The sequence below is a fragment of the Sapajus apella genome, unplaced genomic scaffold (assembly GCF_009761245.1).
Source record: "Sapajus apella isolate SASKATOON/1434 unplaced genomic scaffold, GSC_monkey_1.0 scaffold36, whole genome shotgun sequence".
Taxonomy (NCBI): Eukaryota; Metazoa; Chordata; class Mammalia; order Primates; family Cebidae; genus Sapajus; species Sapajus apella.
In genome coordinates, this window is record NW_022436976.1 from 19,703,497 (window position 1) to 19,715,979 (window position 12,483).

The following is a 12,483-nucleotide window of genomic DNA, read 5'->3' on the forward strand; positions in this document are numbered from 1 at the left end:
TCATCTGCAAATTTAACCACAGAAAATGACTTAATTAATCTGATAACACCAAATTAGTCTCCAAGGCTGCAGAGATTTGTCTCTGGGGGAGGGTGCATTCACTGGCTCCCGCAGAAGAGTGCCATGAGGTTTCCCATCAGTCTTCCTCACTCTAGAAAGGTGCCCTCAAGCCCAGAATGGTTTGAACAAGCTCTAATAAACAAACACACAGATGGGAGCAGTAGAGATTTTGTCTCTTGTTTTCTGTGTCCCCACTCCTGGTATTTCCCTTGGCACTGTGCCCTTTTCACATTCTCCTTTATCATTACATATGCATTTTTCCCTGCACACACAATTTATCTTAGCCTCAAATTGACAGTAACTGTATTCCCTAGTATTTCTCCAAAACTCTCACTGCTCCTGAGCTAAAGCTTTGAAGAGAGATGTGGAACAAAAGATATGGGGCTGAGAATGCTCTCTTCCAAATCAGACCACAACAGTGAACTTCTTGTATACTAATTCAGCTGCCATAATTTATGTCTACATTCTTGGTTCTTGACTCTCCCTTTGGGTGCATTTTGCTTATATTTCTTCGCTTTACAAAGTGCTTCCCAATACATTATTCCATTTACTCCTAACAACCCTATGAAGTATATAAGGTGATCCCACTCTACATTTGAGATAAATGAGGCTTAGCAAGATGTAAATACCTTGCTCAAAGTCATAGGCTAGTAACGGGTAGAGCAGAATTAGAAGACTCACGTTTTCCAACTAATTTCTTTACAACATAAGACATTCCTAATGACATAACTCCTGAATGGCCCAATGAATAACTGAATGAAATTCCCCTTTAGCCTCCGTATACAACCAAAAGAATTTGGTACATAAAGAGTCAGTTAGACTATAAGCAACCTTGGCTCCTATCTTAAATGAAAACAGGGAGGTGGCAAATTACCCTGAAGCTGTAGGTTTCCTTGAAATATGAGGAGAAGAAATGACAGAAGGTAGGGTTATAATGCTTCCCCAGACACCATTCTGAGAAGCTGCTTTTGAAGAGCTTCTCCAGGTGCCTGATAAGCAGCAAGTGATAATGTCTGAGTGAAAGGCCAAGGAAAAGCTATAGCAATCCAATATGTGAATGGTCTTTCAAGGTACTATAGATGGAATTTCTCAGTAGGCTAACAATCTGGGATGGGGCTGCTTTTCAAAGACTGCAGGCAGGCAGGCAGGTGGGCAGTTGCTCATACTACCAGCCTGTTTGCCAGCCTGCCTGGCAGAGCTCTGTTGTTAGCCACATACATTGCAGCAAGCAAAAATATAATGAAGCGACTTGCAAACACTTCTTAGGTGAGACCTGTAGTAGTTGTTGGCAAAATAAAGAGCCCCTTTGTGGATAAGAGCTTTTTTATGTGCCACCCAAATCCCATAGAACCACTGGGTCATGGGCTCTGAAACTTTTTAAGGGCAAAGTATGTAGATTCTTAAAAAGTAACGGGGAGAGGGATTACACAAAGCTTAATGGTGGGTATGAGTTTAGAAATTTCATGTACTCCTGTTGTTATTCATCTGGTATGTATCTGTACAACATTTCTGAATATTAAAACACTAACATACTTTTTAAACAGTTTAGCATCTAGTCACTGCTCCAGGCCCTCCAGGACCAGCTGAACTTCCCAGTGATTCAGTAACTAAAGGACTGGTGTCTGAAAGCCCTGTGCCTGTGTCCATTAATTTGTCAGTGCTCATGCAGTGCCAGCCATTAAATATTATGAATACCACTGCTGTGCATATCTGTGCTAAAATCTTAGAGGAGGTGCCAAGTGGGTATGCCCACCGAGCTCTCAGAACTCTTTCCATTGAGGTTTCCACCAAGGTTCATCCTGCCTTCTTTTTTGCTAAAGGCATTCCTAGTGAGCAGAGGGTAAGTACACAAAGTGTTACTCTTAAAGTGAAAGTCACAGGCATTCTGTCCCTAGTATTAGAATCCAAGAAGTTCACTTCTGCCAGATAAACTAAGGTTAGACCCTAACTCCACAGCTCTCTCCATGTTGCTCCTCTTTGCTTTTGTTTTCTTTCCTTCTTACCCTACTTAAGCTCACAGGAGAGCTTGCTGGAATTTAAAAGAAGCCAGGGTAGAAGTCTCTGATGCAAAGAAGCGGAGAAGCAGTCTTAGGGAGACAAATGGCCTTTCATATTCCCTGGGGCACTGCTTCAAAGCAACCAACACAGATATACAGCTTTGGAACAAACATGAATCACCAACCAGACACCAGCCCCAGTCACAGCAAAATTAGCAGGCAGACATCACAATACATCCCACAGATCCAGGGAGTGAGAAGGGGTGTGGGCAAGGGAAAGACTGAGGACAGGCTTAATAAGCAAAATGAATATACCACACACACTGAAATACAATTAGGAAGAAAATGAAATCTACAGTAGCAGAAACAAAAACATAAATAGGACCATTATTTGTTTAGGGTAATTTTTGCCTCTGCCTTCATCAGGATACACATTTCACCTTTAGGCTATTTTATATTTTTAAAAATCATTATAAAAGAAATATAAAAATATTATAGAAAACATAGACAATAGAGAAAAGAACAGTATCATTACTAGCAGTTTGTTTTTTTCTATTCTGAATATGTTTTTCCTGCAGGTTTGAATCTTGATTTTTTTTCACAAGTATTTGTTGTGTGCTATAGTTTTCAGAATTAGCATTTTCCATGAGCTGCTTCATTCAGTTGCTGTATCACAGTTTTCTCAACCATTTTCTCTACTCTTGCTTATCATATTTGCAATTCTGAATAATGTTGCAGTTGATACCTTTGAGTCTGTAGCTACTTCAACATTTAAATGAGGTCACACGGAAGTTTCAGATAGATTAAGAAAGGAAGTTACACACAAGTTTCTGAATATTTGATTGTGACTTATACCTGTCTGGAAGGGGTTGCTCATATCTAACCTATAGAAATGGCATTGAAAGTGGTCTTTTCCCTGGGACCAGAGATCCCTCCGAGCTCTGCTCTCTTATCTTCAGGATTATTTGTGCTGCCTGCTCACTTGGATCTGCCTGCTTCTCCCTGCCTCTGCCGATATCCCTGGACTGAACCAATTGCTCATCTGAGACCTAATGCTTTAACAGCCTTCTCTTGCTTTGTGTTTATTGTTCTCAGCTCCTGAAGGCAGTGATGGTAGGTGATGGGCTGTATTAGAAGCAGTGCTTTCCATAACTGGAATGTCTTTCCCATCATGGTCTCCATCAAGCCAGTATCTTCAAAATTCAGTTCATGCCATCTCCCCTAGTACAATCTCTCTGACACTGCAGTCTAGTTTGATCTTGATACACGCTCCTATTCTGTGCTCTCCTAGATTCCTTTACCATAGTACTTTATCACAGTACTTGGACTTCTATTTTAATTCTCTATTTTATTTTAATTCTGTACTGCTCCCCAATACACTGTTATCACCAAGCCAGAAGGGACTCAATATTACTGAGTATTACTATTTTTGGATCCCAGGCATCTGGGTCAGAGCCTATAAATAGTAGGTCTCCAAAATGTGGACAGAACCAACTAAAATATACTGGAACTTACTATGAAAGATTTCTCCAGTCTCTCCCCTCTCTGCCTCCCTATACCCACCTCAGATTCCACTGCAATGTGTTTCTTCTGTTTTCTTTAAATGTGTCTATAGAGATGTGACATCAATTTATTTATTTGGCCTTGTGAGACAGTGATCTAAATAAAATAATTTTTTAAGAAAGCACTGCTGTATTCTCCCTGAGCAGAACACATCTGTACAGAAATATCACTGGCTTGCTGTTTGAGACGGTCGCATCTTTACACAAACTCCCAGGAGGGAACAAGCCTTCTTATATCGGCTTTTGTCTGCATCCTCTCATCTCTTTGTTTTTCAGTATAAGCAGGAACGTTCTCTGCCCCACAGTTATTCCCCTGGTGGTTTCCATTCCTGGGGAATCCTTGCAAAGCCAGGCTGGAGCTGGTGACGCACGAGCCAGCAGATGGCAGCAGACTGTCACACTGTCAGGCTGTAAGCCCCGGCCTCCAAGCTCAGCAGGTGGGGCGGCTGGCAGTCTTGGCGGGAGAAACATAACTGAAGCCTTATTCATAAGCCTGGGAGGAAAAATCAGGGATAAAGAAAAGAGCCACAAGGTGTACCATGAAACCTTTGATTAACCTAAGAGAAGCTCTACTTCCAAGAATTCAAGTTAAGCCAGGTGGTCACAGAATTGCCTGCAATTGTCCCCAGGGTGGTTGTTTCCTGATCCCAAATTACCTGCTCAAACTCCAATTTCTGTAACAAAGACTCATGGAGCAACGTCCTAGAAATAATTCATTTCCCAACCAGTGGAGATTTTTCTTTAGCAACTTAGTCATTCTCTAGGTGAGCTTCTTTGGTATTCTAACAAATAACCCGCTAGAAAGATTGTGAATGCCACAAAAGAGGTTTAAATCCATAGGTCCACAGAATGTTTCACTGCCTTTTGGGAGAGAGCTCTTCCTGTCTCAATTTTGCTTTTTTTTCCTTAAAAATTACTTACTGAGTCTCTTCTATATCTTGAATTATCACAACGCTGGCAGGCTAATCTCTTTGCCTCATTTCAAAGAAGAGAAAATGGAGGTTCCAAAATGTGAAGCTTCATTTGAAAAATCCCGAGCAGTGACCTCTTTTCATTACACCTTACAATCTGTGCCCTGACCCCTCCGATGTCCCCTCAGACTCCTTGATCTCAGGATCTGCCATGCTAGACTATACTCCTCCATTTACTTCTCTCTCTCATTCCACCAGACTGTGACTTTGAAGCAGGAATTAAACCTTCATTCAGTTTTGTATTCCCAGGGCCTAGAGCTGACTATCACACCAAAAGGCACATAACAAATATTTGTTAAATGAATGCAAAGATCTCATAGTTTTATCTCACAACTGACAAAAAGACAGTTTTATTTGGATTGAAACCTCTGGAGGTGATGACCCTAGCAGAGTTTCTAAAGGGAGTCAGTCACCAGGTTCTTCCTTCCCCACCCGCCCTGCAGTATCCCAGGAACTCCATCTCAGGAGTTTTTGCTTATGGAAAATGTTATAATAAGCTGTATGTTTCTGTATAGAGTGTGTGTTTTGTGGAGGGAAGCATTGTCCTGAAAAAAATGCTGTTTCTTTAAAGTTCTGTTGGAATATAGTCTCCTCATTTGTACTCAGAAACTAACTGTAATCCTAGCTACTTGGGAGGCTGAGGCAGAGAAGAATCGCTTGAATCCAGAAGGCAGAGATTGCAATGAGACAAGATGCACCATTGTATTCCTGTCTGGGCGACAGAGTGAGACTCCGTCTCAAAAAAAAGAAAAAGAAAAAGGAACTAGCATCTTCAAATGCTTGTTTATCATTTTAATAAAAACAAATAACTATTTATCTATTTACTTAAGTGATTATATTGACCATCACCTCAAATGTACTATGTGATCCCTATAGCCGAGAAGTTTAACAGGCACACATGTTTTTACCCACAATGACAGTGACAAATATTTCTATAATTCATCATTGCAGGCTGCAGCCAATCCTAATTTCTAATGAAGGACTAAGCTGTGCAAAACACAGCCAGCCTGTTAGAGAGTCTATGTCCTAGCCGAAGGCAGGCAGAACTCCTCTGGCCACAGCCACAGCAGAATATTACAGTTATGCCCTAAGAATTCAGTTCCAAAGTCTATGACTTCCCTTCCATAAACTAGGAAGAAGAACTCTGACGTTCAGCTCATCTGAAGTCTAGACGCAGCTTCCATTGCTTTCTCTTCTTCCCAGGGGCTTTGAAAATTACATTCAGGGCAGTAATCCAAACTGCTTTCCCCACAAAAAGGCTTAACCAGAGGTAGCACAGGAATGCTGAAGAGCTCTGAGATTCTAGGGATCTGGCTTCTACTTCCAGCTCTGTGGGGAAACTAACTGAAATGAAACAGGGACTCCCTGTATCCTGCCCCCAACACCTCATTCTTTGCCCACTGAAATGAAGCTGTGAGGTAGATCTCTGAGGTACCCCTTAAGATTAGACAACTCATAGACATTTTGGAGATAGAAAAAATGTTGGTTCTCAAGTGTGGTTTTATGTTAATGGTGATGAGCATTCATTTACTCAACAAATATTTAGCAAGCACCCACTGTGAAACAAGGAGCTGTTCTCCACCTAAGAATACAGCAGTGTATGAAACAAGGTCCCTGGGGGAAAGATAGCCAACAAATAGGAAAGCAAGACAGTTTCAGATACTGAGAAATACTATGAAGAAAATAAAACATAATAGTGTGATAGAGACAGAGAGAATACTGTTTCTTTAGTTTGGGTAGTCAGCAGGTCCACCGTATCCAGCCATATAGGTTGTCCATTGCACTTCACCAGGAGACACCATCCATCTTTCTCAGGTGGTATCATTTGAGTTGATATCAGATAGAGGTGGTGGTAAAACTTGCCCTTGAGTTCTTTCCTATCTTCATTTCTGTACTTCTTTTGACTGAAGAATTGAGTCAGATGATACTTAGGTTTGAATCTTTTTCTTACTTTTAACCCAAGTGCTAAAGGCCCTGCCTATCATGTCTGATGAATAAAGAAATGAATGAATGAATGGCTTGAGGTGAAGGAATTTTTATAAACTCCCCTTGATACCTACCACAGACAGCACAGATGTTCATCAACAAGACTCACTGTGGATGATACGGGATACGGACTCATCTCTTGCCCTCTACCATAATCAACCCCTAAAAGCTAGCTCCATAAAGAAGAACTGGGGACGTGCTACCAAATACCACCTGCAGGGAGGGGCTAGAATGCCTTTCACAGGGCTCCAAGCCCAAAGGAGAGGGCCAATGACCACACACAGCAGCAATCATTCGCATCCTTGGGTACTGATGGAGTGAGAGATGGAAATGACACAAGTACCTCTCAATGTTTTTGTAAGAAAACTTCAATTTTGATGATAAATATATTTTGCAAGTTATTTTACTTATTGATTGAGATCCTTTTTTGAGTTGTAAACATTTCACTAAACAAATGGGTGAACAACCAAAAAACAATATCAACACCTAGTTTTTCTACTGAAATTGTAAGATAAGTATCATTTTTTAAAAAAGTTTTATTACAAATGCTTAGGAGTATATCTTAGTGTGATTCTTCAGTAGTTTCACATTGTGTTGTTCCTATAACATACTATTTAATGCACAAGGAGAGCAAGACCATATGTAAACATTCCCTCTTTATAAATACAGGAGTATTACTTCTAGCAAGCTTACAAAATGCTCTGTCCATCTATTTCCAGGTAAAAAATTTTTTCAGAAATAGGAATTATAAAGTATATGTTTCTTTTTTTCTTTCACAAATGAGACTTTTTATTTGCCACTATTGTAAGTCTGAACTTTAAACAGATTCTTGGACTGGTGGTTCATATCCATCAGCTCATTCAACTTTAGCACCTGTCTCATCTCCAGTGGCTTTTCCAGAACTACTGCCTTCGGCATGAAGCTCCATGAGTTTTTCCAATTCAAACTTGGGCTTCTTCAGCATTTTTACTTTTCTAATGAAGACATCATGGAGAGGATAAATAGATTGGAAAGCCTTTTCTATGTCTTTTCCAATGCTGTCTGGAATCAACTTATTGACCACTTCTTTCAGGACATTTGTCTGCACTTCTTGGGTCATGATTTCCATCATCTTCTTCCTGATTTGGCAGACCTGTTGGTGTCAAGTATCTGATTCCTGCTTTTTTTAGTAAAACCAACACAGAACAGATGAAGCAAATAACCATCAGTAGTCTTGACATCAACATGAGCTTCAATCATTGTCTGCCATTTTTTGACCATGGAATAATACATTGGTAAGATCCATGCCATGGAAGTTAGTCAGGCAGTTTTTGCCCTGAACATCTTCAGTAATCAGCTTGAATTTCCTAAATGCAACTTCATCATTCTGCAAATCAGCAAGACTAACTTCAAACACTCAACCCTTGAGGCCATCAGGTGCAATTTTGTTTCCTTGGGTCCTGGTGACTAGGGTCTTTCCAATGTTTCTTATATTGAACATAGCAGGTGCTTTCACATCATGCCAATCTTTCTTTGAAAATGGATCAACTACTTTATTCTTGGCTCCCTTTTGCTGCCTTTTGTGAGGCACTTGTTCTTGCCGACTGCCATGGTGCTGCTCAGAGAGCCAAATGGGCGGAAGTGGAAGTCGTGTGAGAACGTAGGCATACAGGGGCGGGGCACACCATCTACGTGACCTTTGCCCTCTTATTCTTAGTATATGTTTCTTTATGTTTTCTAATTATGGCTGAAATTTCACAGATTCACTTTCAAACTTATATCTACTAAAACTCCTAAAGGATGTTACAACTTTTAACAGTAATAACCACTTTTTATAGGACGCCAATTCTCAGGAAAGGCAAGCGTCCTCTAAAATTTAGAAAATAATTTTGTGTGGGGGTGAGCTTTGTATGTAGACATTATAAAGGGCCAGGGAAAGAGGGTGGCTTTGTGTTGATTTTGCCCCAGTGTGCACTTTGAGTTTACAAAATATTCTACTAGCTCAATATTTTCCAGGCTACATTCTCCATTTAAAAACAAAATTATCATAAGAGATAGTTAAATGCTTTATTAATAAAGTATAAATGCTTTAATTCATAAGTGAAGTAGCTCTGCAATAGGACAATCTATTAATAAAGATTTTTATTAAGAAATATGGCGCCAGCTTTCAGTAGCTCAAGATCAATTAGAGAAAGAGATTGATTTGGGAAAACTAGTTATTACTAAAGTAATGATGGCTTCAATAAATTGCTGCTTTCTTTTATAAGTTCTCACATACCATTTGAAAATCAGTTCTAGATATCCATTTGAAATCCCTATCTAAAATATTGCAGGTAAGTGGTCATTTAGCTTCTGTTTACATATTCCAGTGATGGGGCCATAGTAACCACATGACATAATGAATTAGATTTTTGGATTTATTTAATTCTTCAAGACTTGGCTAGGAAACTTTAGACTAATCTTTATCCCATCCTCCCCTCCCCCTAGTTTTCATTCCCTGCTCCCAACCACTTACTCTCTCATTCTCCCTCATCATAGTAAACGGAGCCATCATCTACTCAGTTGTACAAACCATAATCATCCATGATTTTACTTCCTTTCTCAACCTCCTTTCTCCTTTTCAGTTGACCGACAGGTCCTATCCATCATATATCCAAACTATACAGTTTTATGTATCTCTGTTGCCACCATGGTTTCAGGGCATTAATCTCTCTCATCTGAACTGGAATAGCCACCCATGGATCTCCCCACTTCCACTGCCCCACACCCCATCCTCCAAACCTTCTCCATATAACAAGAGCAATCTTTTTTTTTTTTTCTCACCCTGTCCTCCAGGCTGGAGTGTAGTGGCATTATCTTGGCTCTGTGCAACCTTCGCTTCCTGGGTTCAAGTGATTCTCCTGCTTCAGCCTCTCAAGTAGCTGGGATTACAGGCGCCTACCAACACACCAGCTAATTTTTGTATTTTTAGTAGAGATGGCATTTTACCATGTTGGTCAGGCTGGTTTCCAACTCCTGACCTCAGGTTATCCATCCACTTCAGCCTCCCAAAGTGCTGGGATTACTAGCGTGAGCCACTGTGCTTGCTTGGCTCAAGAGCAATCTTTTAACACAAAAATAAATCATGTCATTGCCTGTAGGATAAAATCCAAGCTCCTTATCATGGATCACAAATGTTCACATAATCTAGCCCTTGCCACCCCCCCATCCTCATCCAATACCACACTGCCCCCTGCTCAGTGTGATCAGCCTCAGGGGCTTTCTTTCTGTTCTAGAACATGCCAAATCCTTTCTCAATTCAGCAATTTTGCGCGTGTGTGTTTCTCTTCCTGGTATATCTGCTTTGCTTTGAACAGTTCTTGGCTGGTAAAAAGTGCTAAATAAATATTTGTCGAGTGAATGAATGAATAAATGTTGGTCTTTCTGTTTGTTTTCTCGTCTACTCTCTGGATGGCTGCCTTCTTCTCATTCTTTAAGCTTTAGTTTAAGTCATCTAAAAAGTTCCTTCATTAACCCATTATTCAAGTAGGTCCCCTTAAAGTACCTATTAAAGCTTTTTGCTATATTCATTTGTCTTTTTTTCCCTTTTATTGCCTTCCTCTGTCATACAACTCTAAGCCCCACAAGGGCCATCTGTTGCACTTAACGGTATGTTGACTAGTGCCTGGCACTTTCCTGGGACATCCTGCAGGTTATGAACAAACGTCTGCTCAATAGATTAATGAATGAATAATTGACTGTGTGAGTGCATTAAATACCAACAATAACCTCCGTGGTTCACAGCAGGCCCAACTTGTTTTTATTAAGTATTTCTTTACTCAGAGAAAGGCTATTTATTTATTGCCATTGGGCCAGCTCCCACACCAAGTCTAAGGAAACTCAGATTTCAAATATAAGTTGATGTGAAAACTTGTCCCAGGTTTGAAGCACTTCTGTCATTATTACTCTGGGTTTATTTCAGAAAATGAGACTGGCTTTCAGATCAAATTTCACAAGTCTTTGACCTTTCAGGGAGAGCTCCAGGGAGGTGTTGAGGTGCACATCAAGGGTGCATTTTCAGTTCCAGGTTTGTGAAATAGCATTACTTAACATTTCTAGAACTTTGTATTTTTAAAAACAATTTACATTCTCTTGAGAATGAATAGCCATATATTTTCTTTTTGGTGGAGGTAGAGAGGTAGAAGGAATGGCAGCGTGGTTTGCTGTAAATTCAAATAATAATCATAAAATTGGAAATCAATGCCTCAGCCTCCAGTCTACAAAGCACTTGATAGTGTTTATGTCAGTTAACATCTGGCTTCCAAATGTTACCAGTCTTGAACACTGCACCTGCAGACAGCCTGGCATTTGGATTTTAAATATGTTCTTTTGGGAAGGGAGGAAAGGTGAGAGAAGGGGAAGTAGGGAAAGTAGAAGTGGAAAAATGGTATTTCAGAGTCTTTTCACTTGTACTTAGGCAGTAAGGCATAGAAAAGCTATGTAGTTTTTTCTCACAGGTATTGAGTGGGTACAATGTGCCAGGCCATGTGTTGTACATTTGGTATACATTACCTCATTTCATTGCTCTAATCACTTCGTGAGGAAGGAAGGAACTTGATTTTATAGATGTGAAAACTCCGATTCAAAGGGTTTAAATAACTTGCTGACAACCACTTTGTTATTAAATGGAACATCATGGATTTAAACCCAGTTTGGTGGGTCCATTAACGGATCAATCAACTCACATGTGTAAACATCTATTCTGTCTTTCTTCTTGCTACTATAAATACATTTCTGTGATTTTATCAGAAGCCAACTCCTCTGTCCTAAAACCTGCCCTCTCTCACCTACCTATGGTCCACTCTTCTGCCTACATCTGCTTTCTCCTCCATGATCATTTTCCATTTTGCACATGATAAAACAATCAAGCTGTAAATATTTATATCAAAAACAAACACACAAACCAAAAATATAACTAGTAAAAAGACTTCCATCAAACACACGAAAGCTGAAGGAATTCATCATCTCCAGCAAACCTGAAATGTTAAAAATCCTTCAGGCAGAAGGAAAATGATACCAGATGTAAATCTGGTTCTATACAAAGGAATAAACATTTTTTCTTATTATTAAAATCTCTTTAAAAGATAAGTGATTGAAAAGCAGACATAATAACAATGTACTGTGAAGTTCATAACATATGTAGAAGTAAACTATGTGACAAGAGTACAAAGGCAAAGAAGGGGGAAACAGAAGTATATTCTAAAGATTCTTAAACTTATGTAAAGTGGTAGAACATAGCTTGAAGGCAGACTGTGATAAACTAAAAATTTATACTCTAAATCCTAAAGTATCTATTAAAATTAAAAAAATGAAGGGCTATACCTAATAAGCTAACAAAGAAAATGGAAGAACAAAGAAAATAAAAACAACTATCCAAAAAGGAGAAGAAAAAGAGGAAAAGCGTAGAATGAACTGCTAAATTCAGCCTGAAGCTTCCTCTGTACTTTTTAGGATATAAACTAACTGAAAGCTTAACTTAGGCTTATACTTTTGTAACGAATAGCTGAGCTCAGCCAACCACAGCAGCCGAGCCTCAATCACAGACGGCCAACTAATCATACTAATCAAGCTGTTTCTGTACATTACTATTGTTTTCTCTTAATAAATGCTACTGTCCCACATTGTGGAGTGGTACTCTATGAAACTGTTCTGGTCCGAGGGCTGCCCGATTCTGAAAAAAACCTTTGCTCAATTAAACTCTGTTAAATTTAATCTGTCTAAACTTTTCTTTTTTCAAATACAGCGGATAGGACAAATAGAAAACAAATAGCAATATGGTAGATTTAAACCTGACCATGGCAATATTACCTTTAAATGTAAATGGTCTAAACATCACTTTTAAAAGGAAGACATTTTCAAGATGGATTAAAAAAGCATGAACTGACGACA

General features: G+C 39.5%; 1 protein-coding gene across 3 annotated transcripts in view; it reads right to left on the minus strand.

The window, feature by feature from the left end:
* PDE4B (phosphodiesterase 4B) overlaps positions 1–12,483 on the minus strand; it is a 560,636-nt gene that overhangs the window by 127,070 nt on the left and 421,083 nt on the right. The window lies entirely within an intron of this gene.